The sequence below is a fragment of the Sapajus apella genome, unplaced genomic scaffold (genome assembly GCF_009761245.1).
Source record: "Sapajus apella isolate SASKATOON/1434 unplaced genomic scaffold, GSC_monkey_1.0 scaffold47, whole genome shotgun sequence".
In the NCBI taxonomy this organism is placed as follows: Eukaryota; Metazoa; Chordata; class Mammalia; order Primates; family Cebidae; genus Sapajus; species Sapajus apella.
In genome coordinates, this window is record NW_022436987.1 from 573,222 (window position 1) to 585,835 (window position 12,614).

Sequence of the window (12,614 nt, forward strand, 5' to 3'; positions counted from 1 at the left end):
AGAGAAAGCATATAAAAATCCCATTCAGAGTGATACTCCTCATTCAGCCAATGTATTTGGCTGTGATACAATCATAAGAAAGATAAAATTAAACTGTTGTGTGATTTTAAGCTTGTAGAATATTTAATGAAAAAGAAAAAATAAGAGAGACGATATAAGGTTGTTTTAAGCTTTAAGTAGAGGGTTGCCAAAGAAATAGAGCAGGCACGTTGTTAGAAGAAGTTTGGGTGCATGTGAAGTTAAACAATATATTCAAAGGTGTCAGAAATTATTTTCATTGACAGCGGGTATTAATAAAGTGAAAAAGGCACATAGGTTCAGCCCCACTATAAAGAGAGCTCTGCTCTTTTACGTCTGAAACATATTAATATTATCGAAACATTTAAGTTACAGGGATTATACAACAGGCCAGGATTTGTGACCTGTTCCGTATCCTAATTTATGGTTCCTTTAAATCCAATTGACCTCTTATCTATTTTCTCAATGTTCTGTCTCCTCTAAGATCTGTGACTACTTACATCTCCTTCCACCTCATTCTGCTTACACATCAACTTTGAAAACTAATGAACAAGGTTTAACTCAGTGAGTCAAAAATGCCCAGCCACTACTGGTAAGAGAATAATATGTACTTATCATTTCCAAGAACCTGAATAATTGGCCTGCACATAGGTAATTCAAGCAATATTTGTTGGAAGAACAAGCCTCTCACTTCGCTTTGTGGGAGGCAATTTGTAAGATGTGAAGGAAGAATTGTCCTCCCTATACCTAGAAAATAGCAAAGACTGGAAAAGACATCTGAAGATTCTGAGCTTTCAACTAAGACAGGGATATGGGATTGAGGATTTGTATCATGACTTCAAGTGTCACAGAGAAACTCCACCTAATTTAAGATGTGTCTGGAGTTTGGAGATGAACATGGACAAAAAAGTTAATGTTGCCATTTGTGATGTCGTTTGAGAAGACACTGAAGACTAGCAGAATCAATGCTCTTAGAATCATAGTTTCTATTCTACAGTTTCTAGGTGATCAACACTGAATCATATTCCTCATTCACAACTACTCACATTAGCTTGGAAAATGCCAATATCTCCATTCTGAAATAAACCTAAATTTACACCAAAGATTCAGTCACATGGTCAGTTTCCATTCATGTTTTTCATCGTCTGAGAGAAAACAGAAGGAAAGAGTTCTTCCTTCCCATCCACAATTTTTCTCTGAATCTCTAACAGAAACAGTGGTGAGTAAAGATTTACCAGACTCATGAGATCCACCAACATGTCATATTTGAACCCAAAGATGGTGACCCTGATTGGGATTCCTGGACTAGAGCATGTGCAATTCTGGATTGGGTTTCCCTTCTTTGGTGTGTGCCTGGTGGCTCTGCTGGGGAACATCTTTTTGCTAATCATTATCTCTACAGAACGCAGTCTACACAAACCCATGTACATCCTTCTGGCAGTATTGGCAGCCATTGACCTAGGTCTCTGTGTAGCCATTGCTCCTAAGATGTTGGCCATCTTCTGGTTTGATTCTTGTTCCATGGTTTTCGATGCCTGCCTCAGCCAACTTTTCTTCATTCATGCCTTGCAGGGCATGGAATCTGGCATTCTGTTGGCAATGGCCTTTGATCGCTATGTGGCCATCTGTCATCCATTGAGGCACACATCCATCTTGACACCTTTCTTTCTATTTCGGGTGGTGCTGATGGTGGCAATCCGACCAACAATGCTTGTTGGAATGTTACCCATTCTACTCAAACGACTGCACCTTTTCGAATCTGTGGTTATTGTCCATTCTTACTGTGAACACATGGCTGTAGTCAATCTGGCTGCAGAAGATGTCCACGTTAACAAATCATTTGGGCTCTTTGTGGCTTTTGCAATTCTAGGTTTTGACATGATCTTTGTCTTCATCTCCTACATTCTGATTTTTCAGACTGTTTTTCGTCTCCCCCAAAAAGAGACACGATTCAAAGCATTTAACACTTGTACAGCTCATATTATTGTCTTTCTGGAATTTTATGTACTTGCCTTTTTTTCCTTCTTCAGCCATCGTTTTGGTCATGTATCAGCCTATGCCCACATCCTCTTGTCTACCATCTATCTGCTTGTGCCCCCTGCCCTTAACCCCATTGTCTATGGTTTGAAGACCATGGAGATTCGCAGGCGGGTTTCTCATATTTTCATTATAAAGCCAGACACCCAGATCAAAAAGTGATATGTCAGAGGAAAAATATGCATTCATCTGTTTAAACCTAAGTTTAAGCTAGAAATTCCTTGTATTATGTGGGGCTATTTTGGTGAGACATTTACATTACAATGATCTCCCTGGAGAATATATATTCTTTAATCTTTCACTGCTTTTAATCAAGAGCAGTGAAAACATTAGACAAATGTGGACATACACACACATATATAATATAAATATATAATTTAAAATTTCTAACACCCCTCCATTCTTTCTCCTTTAATCTTTTATTTTTGCCTTTTTTCTTCCACCTTATTTCCTTTTTTTACTTCCGTCATATTAACATAGCCACTATCCAAGCTGAAGTTTACCCTTTGGATGTACAGCAGTGACAAAGATATATTTCACGATTTCAAAGGCTCACAGAATGCTGTGGCTATAAAAATATTGAGCAGGATGGGCGTGGTGGCTCACGCCTATAATCTCAGCACTTTCAGAGGCTGAGTTGGGGGGATCACAGGTCAGAAGTTTGAGACCAGCCTGACCAACATGGTGAAACCCCATCTCTACTAAAAAGACAAAAATTAGCTGGGCATGGTGTCATGTACCTGTAATCACAGCTACTCAGGAAGCTAAGGCAATAGAATCACTTGAACATGGGAGGTGGAGATTGCAGTGAGTCGACATTGTGCCACTGCACTCCAGCCTGGGCAACACCAGGAGACTCTGTCTTAAAAAAAAAAAGAACAAATGTAGTTTAATATTATTTAGGGTATCATAAGATAAAAACAATAGATTTAGTTTCACATGTGAGAATCAACTAAGCTAGATTTTACAAGGAATTAAAGAAGGCCTTATAAAGGAAGTCATGGTACATATGATATTTGAATAATAAATTTTACTTCAGCAGATGAAATGCTATTTGCCATAATTTTAATTCGGTTTTAAAACACTTAGTATCATTAGAACTCACATAAATGTAAGGATATGTGCCAGGTGTGTGTGAATCTGACGTCTTTGAGCTATGAGTTATGAAAGCAAGCTCATCTCTGCTTTCATCAATGATCAAAATATACAAATCATCCTGCAGAAGGAGACTATGTATCAATATACCAATCATCTATTATTTGGTTTGACTTAACTGCACAAATATAGTTTTTATTGTGTAAGCAACAATTCAACTCTTCAGAGTTGTCATTGAATGGCATAGCATATAATGTCCTTGAAAGGTGCCCATTCTCTGTATATGTAGTGTTGCAACTCAGGATGCACTTATGTTTTTGCTAAAAGATCATTAGGAGATACTTTGAAAAGTTTTGAAATCGAACCTATTAGATTGATCAAATACTGTGATGAAGGACACATAACAGTATATTTTCTTCTATGTACCTTACAGCTTGAAAGGACTTAAAATTATTGAAAAAAAGTCAAAACATTGAAGTTCAACTACATATTCCTTAGTCTCCTTTTCATGTCAGACCTCCCTCTTCAGGGCCTCTATGGCTTGATAGCATGTACTCCACCACAACTACAGCCATGTGAGCAGCAATAATCTTAGCACATTTGTCTCTCCATTTAGTGCAGTGGTTTGACTCCCTCTTTTTGATGATCACGTTAATGGCTTATATTACTATTTAGAGTAGAAAATGGATATCAAAATGTATCTTATGATGGTCTCAACCTACAAATGGGGAACTTTAGCATAAGGGCATCTTAACAAGAATTCTCACAAGATCAAAGCAAGAATTTTAACGTAAGTGATATATTTTGGAATTGATCCAAGGAAAATAAAAACGTGGGAGAGGAAGCAAGTAAGAAGGTGAAGGAAAAAAAGGCAATTAAATACTAAATAAGTTACTGCTGTTAAATATTAGTGCTCTTGCATGCTAGCAGTCCTTAAAAAAAATGGAAAATGCACACCTCCAGGTTGTTCCAATTAATGGCTAGAAATATTGGGTATTTATCCAGTGATCTCCATTACTTGTTCGATCATAACTCCTGAAATATTACATTGCTAATATATCTCACACGTTTCACTCATGGACAGATTATGCTTCCCAAGCAAGAGAAAGGTTCCAGACAAAGTCATGACAATCTATTGCTGTGAACAGAAACTATCTACAGGCAACTTTTGGAGCACTATGAAGGTAGATGGGAAATCTTTTGAAATGCAGCTAAAAATGAAAACAAGGTTTTCTAAAGAAAACATGCAAAAAATAGACAAGGGAAGGAATATTTTCCTGCTTCTCATGTACTCATGGACAGAATGACAGTATCTAGGACTCTGCTGGAAGAATCATGGACTGTGTTATAGGGAAATAATAATCCCCATTGCCTATGAAATAAGGTTTTAAAGAGAATTAATATATTATCATCAGGTATTGAGCAGTCTAAGATTTATGGCAGATATTTGAACGTAAAGTGCCAGCTGTTTAGAAGAATAATAGAAAACACCAGCTTTCCAAAATGTGGATATCTTGCAGGTCACCTGTTTCAGTGGAAATTTAAGTTTGGTTGCAGGTTTTAATTTATTTTTAATTTTTATTTTATTCTACTGGAAGATAGAGGATATCCTTTGTTTTCGGGGAGACAAGATCCTTATTTGTACAATCCTGCCTGTCTTTATCAGAACTACTGAGAAATATTGGCTCAAATTCTCATTCTAGACTAAAATATATTTATAATAAAATTGTTTTATATGTTTTGTGAATTTAGGATTCCATCCACAGACTTTTAGGAGAAAGATATACAATGAATACACCAAAGGATTTAATTTTCCAAACAATATAAATTCGCTCTCTTTAAGCAAAATGTGGAATATACTAGTGGAGAACATTTTCAACTGTCATACCTCAACCTGCCTTGGATCCAAAGAAGATATGAGATCTATTTATGTATTTATCCATTTATCTATTTGGTCATTTTATTTTCTTTATTGTAATCTATCCACAGTATAGAAGGCTCTAGGCTTGACTTTTGATTCAATTATTAGCTGAATGTTATGAAAAGATTAATAAAAATATTTAAATTAACTGAACCTAATTTTCCTCTTGTTTGAATGAAGATAAAAACAATTACCTTAAAGGAGTAATGTATGGACATAACATAAATTCACACACACATACATACACTCAAACACACTTGCACACACACACACACACACACACACACAGAGACAAACACAAATAAATATTTGGAATTGAGGTGCATGTTTAGTACCTTGATTGTGATGATAGTATCACAAATATATGCATATGTCCAAATTCATCGAAATGTACACATTACATATGTGCAAGTTTTTATATGAATTATACAACAAAGAAACTTTAAAAATGCATTTTAATCCTAGCTTATAAAAATAAAGTGCTTAAAACTATATTTATCTGGTTGTTATGCAAACTTGATTGCATAGTTGCTTTATACTTCCTTTAAGTTATGAGCATAAGTGTGCTTTGTGCTAACAGATGTTCTTGCAAATTCATATTTAGCACTTCCTTAAGGACCTCTTGTAAGGCTTGAAACATATTTCATCACCAGATGCCAGCATGGCTATAATTTTTTCCAGTAGATAAGAATGTAAACTGATAAATGAATGGTATTTAATTAGAAAAAATATCTGAGTACATATTTTCTCTTTGAGTCTTACAGTTTCAACATGTGTCCAATCTACCTTTTGTTTTGGAAAAGTGTCTGAATTGGATTGAGAGTTGTTTCAAAATAGAGCAAGGACCAGCAGAAAAGCTATTTTTTCAATTATGTGAGAATATTGCTATTTGTGTAGACTAAGGCATATTGTCTTGGAAAGTAAGAGATGCCTGATGGTGTGTCCTGGCTGTCATGAATCCCTAAAAGTCTCTCTCTATACAAGCCAAAGTGTCTTAATGACCTTGAAATTTTTAGAGATAAAAAATTAATTTCTAAAATTTACATTAGATCAACAATATGCAAGCTATGGAGAACCCAGAAAAAAAATTCATTGGTAAGCAGTGATAAAGATGATTGGAGTCATAACATTGAACCCTAGAGGGGAGGTATAAATGGAAGAATTATTTATAATGAAAGAGAAAATTGAGATTGACAAACTACTTTCCAACCAAGCTATAACTGTATCCATCACTTCACAGACTTTTCTACTATATGGTTCTGCTACTCCCCTAGAGAATGCACTCTTCTCTATATTTTTTCTTAAAGTTGAGAGGTTCAACTGTTATGAGTACAAAGCCAGGCTGGACCAGTTCTTGGAAGAGTCCATAACTAATATAATAATTTTTTCTATTATCATGCCATCATCTTGAGAGATTGCAAGTGAGAACAACACAGCTGAGTTTAGGTAATCAACAGAATGTTGTGAAAAAAAATCATAAATTGCTATGAAAATCTGCTACTAAGTCTGAATGTGATGTATTACACACAATATTTATACGTAAGAAAAAAAATGTTATCAGTTTAATTCTGCAGTAACACAAGTCTAAAACATGCAGCATTGGTGTTGAGAGTGTAGAGTGGCCAGAAACATGATGGGTACCAATAAAACTGTGAATGAAGACCTTAAAAAGAGAAACAAAATTGTTACTGTGTACCAGACAATAAAGGAGTCAGTGATTTGTGATGGCAGAACAATAGACAAAACTGTCACCTTTGTGAAAGTAGGAAAAAGAATACACACACATAAACATACACATGCAGACATACATACATTTGCAAACATAAACCAATGAATTTTCAATAAATTTGATGAAGATTTCCGGTGACAGTTCTGATAAGATGTGTATAGAAAAATATGATTTTAAGAAACCAGTGTTTAATTTTAAGCAGAATTCATAAGTACTGCAGGTATTTCTGAGTTTGAACACAAAATATTTTCCCATTCACTTTTTCTGCATATATCATAGTTTCTTAAAGTGGGACATAGACTTTGGATAGCCTGCATTTTTGAGACTACTTGTTTTTCAGAACTGCCAAGTTAAACTGAAAAAGACAGAAATAGTTCAAATGAAAGGAATCCTTGATACACAATACTGTATTGTTAACTGTAGATGCTCTTCTATAGAGTAGATCTCTAGACCTTATTCATCTTACATAACTGACACTTTGTAACCTTTGACTAATACCTCCCCATTTCACTCTCCAGTCTCTGGCAACCACCATGCTGCTCTCTGTTTCAACAAGTTTGGCTACTTTAGATTTCTCATTTAAATGGCGTCATGTAGTATTTGTTCTGTGTCTGGATTATTTCACTTAGCATCATGTCCTCCAGGTTCATACATGTTTTCACAAATGGAAGAATTCAATTACTTTTTAAGGCCGAATAATATTTTACAAACCATGTTTTTTATCTGTTCATTCATTTATTGACATATAAAAATGACATAAAATAGAGATCCCAGAAATGAACCTACACATCTAGGATGACTTTTTATTTATTTTAATTCATATATAATATGTGTACATATTTATGGTATACATATGGTGTTTCGATACATGAATACAATGCGCAACAACTACATCAGCATATTAAGTTAGTTCATCAACTCGAACATTTGTCATTTCTTTATGTTGGAAACATTTTAAAACTTCTGGTCATTTTGAAATATACAATGTTATTAACCATAATCACTCTACTATACTACCAAACACCAGTGTTTATTCCTTCCATTTAACTGTATGCTTGTACCCATTGAACAATTGCTCTTCATCTCCATCTTCCCCTTTCTATCCTCTAGTAACCACCATTCCACTCTTGGTACTTGCAAGAGATTATTTTCTTACAAAAAGGTGTTCATGGACTCTCTGTTATGGGCCTAAATATTTTTAATTTTAATTAAGATCTAGGGATGCTTTACAAAGTTACCTTGTAACATTTATACACACACGTTTGTGTTAACAAGTAGTTAATTTCCATTAAATAACTGAATATTTTGTAATGCCACTTTTATTGATTTAATTCAATATGGGTGTGGTTATTCATCCAAGTATTCAATAAATATTAATTATGTTCCTCTATGTGCTTGGCAATAAACTGTGTTTATTTTTGTATCAAAGATTTAAGCTAGCATAACTAGCTGCTTTAATTGAAGAAGCGAGGAGCCTACCAAATATTCGACTATAATGTACAATATGTGAGATATAAGACCATTTTCATGCTGTTTGTTCCCGAAACTTATCTATTCAGATAAAATCAGCTGTGGATACACTGGGTCTCCTTCCCACAAATAACAAAGCACGTATTTTTTTTTTTCTGGGTCCACTTCTCAATTGCATTCTGTATTTATGAAACCACTTACATACTCTTCACATCCATGTACCATCATCTTCACAAACAGCAAGCCATATAAATGCCTGCATATATTGATCATCCCAATTTCTTACCTATCTTCACTTACTAATGTCAGTCCTGGTATTGCTAGTAGGCTTTTGTAAATATATAGTCTTCAAAACCTTTATTCCTTGCATGATGCATAGACACCCTAGCTGTGGTGTCCTGAGTATTTTCCAGCTGCTCCTATTCAAATTCCACCTTAGTTTAACTTTGGTCAGTAGAAGATTCCTAGAGAAAGACAATAATAATAACAACAATAGCAATAAAAGACTTTTCTTCAAAGTCTCTTGGCCTTGCCCTGGTATAATAAAGAAGAATCATTAGAATCCTGTCTGCTTGTTGCTACTTTCATTTGACATGTTATTCAGTTTCTCCAAACCTCAATCTGAGTCCATTTGGATGCCACATTCAGAAGAAATTATAGGAGATTAACTAAAATTGTACACATTATCTTTTATAAAGATAAGAAGCTTGTTGTTAGACTCAGAAGCTTTATTAGCTTTTTTAAACTTTTTGAATTTTGTTGGAAGGACAGAGAAGGTAGGAGGGCGTCTAGGAAATTCAATCTTTGTTTGATAAGAACCGATTCTGCTTAGTCCAAATCATCAGGACTTCCAGTGTTAAGGGTTTGATACCAGGTTCCTTCTCAAGATTTGTTCTCATTTATGGGTTGTTTTTTTTTTTTTTAAAAATGCTTTCAGAATCTATAGTCTTTGGTTTGAAAGGTTATCAATGTTAGGAATGAGGCCAAACCTTATGGTCAGTGTTTCTGTAGGCAATGTTTTCATAGGCAAGGATAGTTCTGTACTTCTCCAGATAAGGAATATGTTAAACTCACTTCCTTTTATTTGGTTCAATACCAGGTTCTTAAGAAGAAACATATTGGGAATAGTTTCACAGAAAGAAACATCCTCTCGTTTCTTGTGATTTTTATGTATCACATGCTAGAGTTTCTCTGCTCACTCATTTATACAAAGTCGCTCTGATATTAGTCTTTTTGCAAATGCAGGTCAATCGTGCTTTCTCTCACCTGGCATTTCAAGACACGGTGTTTGCTAAAGTCTTACAGGAAAAGCTTTCTTCTCCATGTCCAAAATCAAGAATGTTGTGATCTTGATTGAGCCTCCTTATTATTCATGCAGCTCTCTCTTGAGGATAGTAATCTCCTGAAAAGCCACCTTCTCTTTTTAATTTGAAGTTACCTTTCATTGCTTTCTAGGAATTCACCACAAGTGTCCCAAGTACTGAGTTCTTCTTTGCAGCAGGTGACTTGAAAATCACTTTTTAAGTGTTGGTCTCACCTCAAGTCACTCTAAAGTTAATTTTTAAAAGTGTACTATGGACATTTTTGTATCTCTGTCTCTCTCTCTCTCTCTCTCACACACACACACACACACACACACACACACACACACACACACATATATATGGAATTCTCAAAAATTTATTGCATAACAGACATCTCTTTGAACTCTGCAATAGCTTAATTCATGTTTATTTCATATATGAAACTCTACTGAATATACGTGGAAATTATCTTAGGATTCTGAAATAATAAACTATATCTGCCTTCCTGTTGCTTTTCCCCACTCTATTCACATATATAATACTCACTTTACACAAACACGCACATACTTACATGTCAAGGGACCTTTTTTGTTATGTAGTTTCAAGTTTAAAAATGAGCATGATCTTTCAGGCATTGACATTCCCAGGAGTCATTACAAATTAATGAACCCAACTAGGGATATTGTGACCAGCAGTAAATCCTCGTTATGTTGAATCATACTTGGGAACTTAAACAGCACTTTCAGGTAACTTTCATAATTTACTTTTTGACAAATAAAATCATACTTTATTCACAAACCTAGAAAGTCATTGTTTTCCTGAAGAAACTAAAATTTTATTGACCTCATGTCAGATGATACGTAGGCAATCTAGGATTCAAAAATCAATCATGACCCAGGGTATAAATATATTCATATATGTATATATATGTATAAATATATCCATATATGTATATATGTATAAATATGTCTATATATACATATGTGTATATGTATGTATGAATATGTCTATATACATATATGTAGATATATGTAGAAATATGTCTGTATGTACATATATGTAGATATATGTATATATACATATGTATATGCAGACATATTGACCCAGGGTATGAATATATCTGTATATACATATGTATGTATACATATATCTACATATGACCCAGGGTATGAGTATGTCTGTATATACATATGTGTGTATATATATATATCTACATGTATATACATGTATCTACATATATGTATATACAGACATACTCATACCCTGGGTCATATGTAGATATATGTATGTATATACAGACATATGTATACATACATATATCTACATATATGTATATACAGACATATTCATACCCTGGGTCATGATTGATTTTGATTCATGAAAATACATATATGTATAAATATGTCTATATATACATATATGTTTAAATATGTCTATATATACATATATGTATTTTCAATGAAAATGAGTATTTCTGGCTGGGTGTCGTGGCTCATGTCTGTAATCCCAGCACTTTGGGAGGCTGAGGAAGACTGCTTGAGCTCAGGAGTTTAAAATCAGCCTTGGTAACACTGTGAAACCCCATCTCCACTAAAATACAAAAAAAAAAAAAAATTAGCTGGGCGTGGTAGTGTGTACCTGTAGTCCCAGTTACTCAGGAGGCTGAGGCAGGAGAATTGCTTGAACACAGGAAGCAGAGGTTACAGTGAGCAGAGATTGCACCGCTGCATACCAGCCTGGGCAACAGAGCAAGATTCTGTCTCCAAAATAATAATAATAATAATAATAATAATAAAGTGAGTATTTCTTATTATTATTTTTATTATTTTATTATTATATCAAATATACTGAGACCTAACCCAGAGAGTACATTAAATGTTGTATCAATATTTAGAAATTCAACAAGATACGATTCATTCAAAACATGTGGTGAATAACCTGTGAATTACTAACTTCATCTGTACTTGAGACACAAGAGTGAAAAATAACCATATGAAATAGAATTTGAAAAATAAGCACATGAAATAGAATTTATCAATAAATTTAATTCATTAGGGTCTTTGAGAATGAGAATGACTAAAAATTACAGAGAATCTCAGGCTTGGACCAGACAGCATACATCATTCAACCCTAGATTTACTAAATACAAAAATTTCTTCTATTTATATCAGTGAAATGGTCAACAGAACTGAGAAGACCTATATCCCCATGAACTAATTATATCTGGACTCTGAAATCAAGCTATTTGTGTCAACTTTCTTATTTGTTCAGAGGAATCTTGGCATAAAGAGAAAAAGTTATAAAATAATGAATAACTATACCATTTTATTCATTAATTTTTTGCAAATAAATTTATTCAAACAATCAGCAGTTTCCTCTGGGAAAATGGAAATTATTTGAGAGTAATTGCTTACATGGCAAAACACCTTAGCTCACTTATCAGTTTCCTTATTAAAAATACCTTCACTTCTCTTACCACATTGACTCTATCAAGTCCAAACTATTATGCCATAAACTTTATCCATTACCATTAAATTTTCACTTTCAAAGAGATGGCTTGGACTACTAGAGCCCAGATCTCCAAACCCTACAAATATTTCAACCTGACAAGCTTCTTTAAAAACATTCTCCATGGAATATTATGCAGCCATCAGAAACGATGAGTTTGGGTCCTTTGTAGGGACATGGATGAACCTGGAAACCATCATTCTCAGCAAACTGACAGAAGAGCAGAAGATCAAACACCGCATGTTCTCACTCATAGGCGGGTGTTGAACAATGAGAACACATGGACACAGGGAGGGGAGCACTACACACTGGGGTCAGTTGGGGGGAAATAGGGGAGGGACGGTGGGGGGTGGGAAGCTGGGGAGAGATAGCAAGGGGAGAAATGCCAGATGTAGGTGATGGGGAGGAAGGCAGCAAATCACACTGCCACGTGTGTTCCTATGCAACAATTTTGCATGTTCTTCACATGTACCCCAAAATGTAAAATGCAATAAAATAAATAAATGGGAAAAAAAAAAAAAAAAAAAAAAAA

General features: G+C 34.5%; 1 pseudogene; it reads left to right on the plus strand.

The window, feature by feature from the left end:
- The first annotated feature begins 1,330 nt into the window (after positions 1 to 1,330).
- Positions 1,331 to 2,217, plus strand: LOC116524979 (annotated as a pseudogene).
- The last annotated feature ends 10,397 nt before the right edge of the window (positions 2,218 to 12,614 follow it).